Source organism: Gavialis gangeticus, unplaced genomic scaffold (assembly GCF_001723915.1).
Source record: "Gavialis gangeticus isolate Ggan-Ray unplaced genomic scaffold, GavGan_comp1, whole genome shotgun sequence".
Taxonomy (NCBI): Eukaryota; Metazoa; Chordata; order Crocodylia; family Gavialidae; genus Gavialis; species Gavialis gangeticus.
Window position 1 is genome coordinate 49,688,529 of NW_017729029.1, and position 3,951 is coordinate 49,692,479.

Here is a 3,951-nt window from a genome sequence, read left to right on the forward strand (position 1 = left end):
CAAGTGCAGCACCCTGCACTTGTCCGTGTTAAAACGCATCCTGTTCCTGTTAGCCCACCCCTGTAACCTATCCAGATCCCTCTGCAATCTCTCACTCCCTGCTAGCGTGCTCACCTCCCCCCAGATTTTGGTGTCATCAGCGAATTTAAACAGGTTACTTTCCACCCCATGTTAACATCATGAAACAAGCAGCATTAAAGTACATTTGTTAACTGTACAGGAGCATTGAAAAGATTTCATGGTTCCCTTTACTTAGTAGATTTTTAGTCCACAGAATAATGTGGAAGCTGAAGAACCAGCTGCTTTTCTTGCCAGAGTGAACACATTCAAGAAAGACAATCTATCTTGGGCTTATAGGTTTTTTAAATACCCAGAATGATCTAATATACCTAAGGCCATATTCTCATATGTTGTATGTTGAGATAATTTCATTGAAGTGAATCAGCGCAATGCATCTGACATCTACAAGGAATTCTGCCCCTAAATCTTTAAACTGGGAGGCCACAGTTTATGGCGAAGTGTAGACATTGTGGGATGGCGGGTTAGGGGTGGTTAGATCTTGTTAAAAATGGTCTGATCTAAGGTAAGTCAGGATGGGGGGGGAGCAAGCAGGCTTTGGGAGGTTTCCCTTTGCAGGCTGGCAGAGTCCAGTGGGGGGAACCCAGCACTGCAAGGGATAGAGGGGTAGGGAAGCTTGGTGCTGCTGCTGAGAGCCCCATGCCACCATGGTGAGGTGTCCCCTGCCTGCCCAGAAGCAGTGGGGGTGGTGGTGTGGAGTTGCACCCCCCACAGTTGACAGGTGGGTGGGGAGTGCTTTTCCATGGTGATGTAGGGCTCCTGGTAGTGGCATGGGGACTTCCTGCCCCACCCTGCTCTGCCGTGCTGCACCATGTCTCACCTGCTGGGCTGCCAAGGGCCCCAGGGCAAGGGTAGCAGAATGGGGAGCTCTGCTCCAGCTGTCACCCATGGGGGGAGGGGAGCTGGGCTCTGCTCCAGCCATCACAGCTGCTGCCTCCAACTGGTGGTAATTGGGGCTTAGGCACTGCTGGAGGAGCAGGGGCTTACAGACCTGGGTCCCTGGCCTCATAGCCAGGGACGGCAAGGAGCTGCAGGTCATGAATGAGGGACACCAGCAGAGCTGGGGGGTTGCGGGTTGGGGAGTGAGGGGCACTGACAGACTAAGTTAGATCAGGTTGCCATTTTTAACACCACCTAACCACTACATAACCTCCTCAAATGTCTGCATTTAGCCAATATGACCTACTAGATAATTGTCAGTGATTAGTTTTAAATATCCTGGGATTTATCTGTTGTCTCCCATTGTATTGTGTCATGGTATCAATTCATCTTGGGTTAAAGATAAAACCTTAACACAACATAACTGATGAAAGTGAACATGATGCCTTACAACATTTCAGATCAACCTAAGAAAACGTGATCAGGCATGGTTACAAAAACCTCAGTTTTAAGAAAAATATTCTTTTCCCACACTCCCCTCCCAAGATTCTCTTTGAATATCTCAGACATGTTTGTATGGAAAACATCAAGAGATTGCAAAAAGGTTCCAGAAATTTGTGTATGGGAGTTGCTATTTTTATCTGACCACGCCATTTGTTTTTAGACTGTTCATGCCTTGTAAGGTTTTTTATGTCTTTTGTAAATTCATAGGGTTGGATGTGGATATCTTCTTTCACATTGGATATCATCTTACCCCTGGCGTTCCACTAAAATCAGTGGAGCTAGCTATAAAACAGTATAAGTGATGGTGGCAGAATCTGTCTATAAATATTGGCAACACAAAGACCATTAGCTCACCTAGACTAGCTCTGTCCAGTTCCCCAACTCACAGCATTCGTCTCTAGAGCATAGTCTTTCACTGTATGTTCAGTGCTTTGAAAATGTAGAGCTAAATGGCAAATAGTTTCAAAAGGAGTCATTTCTAACCAACATTTCAATAAGTACTATTTTTTTCACAGGGATTTTTTTTTGTCAGGTGATATTTTTTTGGGACCAATATTATGGTTGTGAGTGATCTTAGACAAGCTTTTGAGGATAAGGCACCCATCCTTATGGCAAATGCATTCCCTGCTTTGAGGAATCTATATTCTAAGAAATTAACCATTTGTTTTAGTCATTGTTTGCTCTCTCTTTAAATACAGGATGGTTTTTGACTTCTTATCCACAAATAATTTCTTCTGTAGTTTTTTGGTTATTAGGCACTTACTCCAATGTCAATAAATAAAACGGATTAAGTCTTAAGTCTTGATTAAGTCCTTTTCAAGTCTCCTGAAGACATGCTTTAAAGAATTCTAGCAGAATGGAGAACTTATAGTCTTACTCCAGTCCAAGAAAACCAATGTGCCCTTCTAATATCTTCCTGTTTCATGTTAAAGCATGTCTGTATCTTAGACTGCTATACTTGTATCCATCATGGTAATGTCCAGAATGCCAGCATCAATAATGCATGGGATCTGACCATTTAAAAAAAAATCTTCATTATTTAAATTTGTTATAGGATCCACTTGTTTAGTGATACTTATAGCAAAGTCAGCATTTATAGTGTTACCTGCCTGCTGGGTACACACATTGCTCATGCAACTTAGAACTTCTCTTATCAACTGTGTAGGATGCTGTAATTGGAGTTACTGTCCATGTGCCAAAAGTCAAGACAAAATAAGTAAGCAGGAAGAGAAGTATCCTGGAAATGGAAGTAACTGGTTCTGCTTAAAGTTAATGAAGAAACTCCTATTAATTTTTAGTATTGTAGAATTAGGCTCAGTTTGAATAACAAATAGGGTTAGGAGAGAAGCTATGGTTAGGGGGCTTTTTTTGTTTGTTTTTCTGTTTTTTAAAGAGGGTATGGAGTCCTTCTGCCCAGGGCTTTTATTTTATTTTGGAGGCTGAGCACTGCTTGTATTGTTCAGGCCTCATTCCCAGTGCATGAGACTGGCCCAACACCTGTGCTTCAGGTGAGGGGGGAAACAGCAACTGGATGCTGGAGTTCAGTGCGTTTCTTTGTAAGAAAAATACATCGAGGCTCTTTGTGTGGATTTGGGCCTGACTCCTTGCCCATCTCATTAAATAGAGGGCTCCAGTAATACCAGTTTTCTGTTCGCTCTTAGCTAGTGTTGTGCCTGGGAACAGATGCATAGAAAAGAGGCTGAGAAAAGCAGACGTTTGTAAAGTTCTTCATATTCTTAGTCTCGGTACTCCTGTTTGTGAAGACAGACTCAGGGCACGTCATTAAGAAGTTACAGACTCATGGGGCACATCTTGATGAGCACACACATGCAGGGGCACACATACATTTCCCATGGGACAAATAGCAGTGGCCCATACTTGTGCCGCTACTCTTTGTGCCTTAGCATGCCCCTGCGCATGTGCTCCCACGTATGCAAAGGGACCTGGGTGGGGTGTTGCTCCCAGCAGCCTTACCTGGATCCTGGGGGCCTCCCAGGGCAGCAGCAGCACTGAACTGGCCACTTGGAGCCTGGCCAGCAGCCACAGTGTCACTCTAGCCGGCCAGGCACCAGTTTCTCATGGGGTATGCTGCTGCCATGTGCATTGCGCTGATTTTTTAGTGGAATTATTTTTTGTTTTTGTTTTTTTATTTACACTGGGATTTCCCAGGACCAAAAAAGCTCACCATGCTGCAAATTAACAGCTTGGCACACAGGTGTATGTGTGCTGTGTGCAGTTTGCAGTGCCTCAAGCAGTTTCGAGGCAAGGCAAACTTCACATGCACACTCGTGGGGATGCACCCATGGTGTCTTTCCATCAACCTACAGAGTACACTTTGTGGAAAGTGTGTGGGGTTTGTTTGCACAGGGTATTTCTTCAAGGATTTCCTGCTGTGGACACAAAGAAAAAGCTCATTTAGTTAATGAGGAATGGCCATTACTCCCTGTGTGGGCATACTTTTGTTTCTTGCTCTTCCCCCCCCCCCCCCCC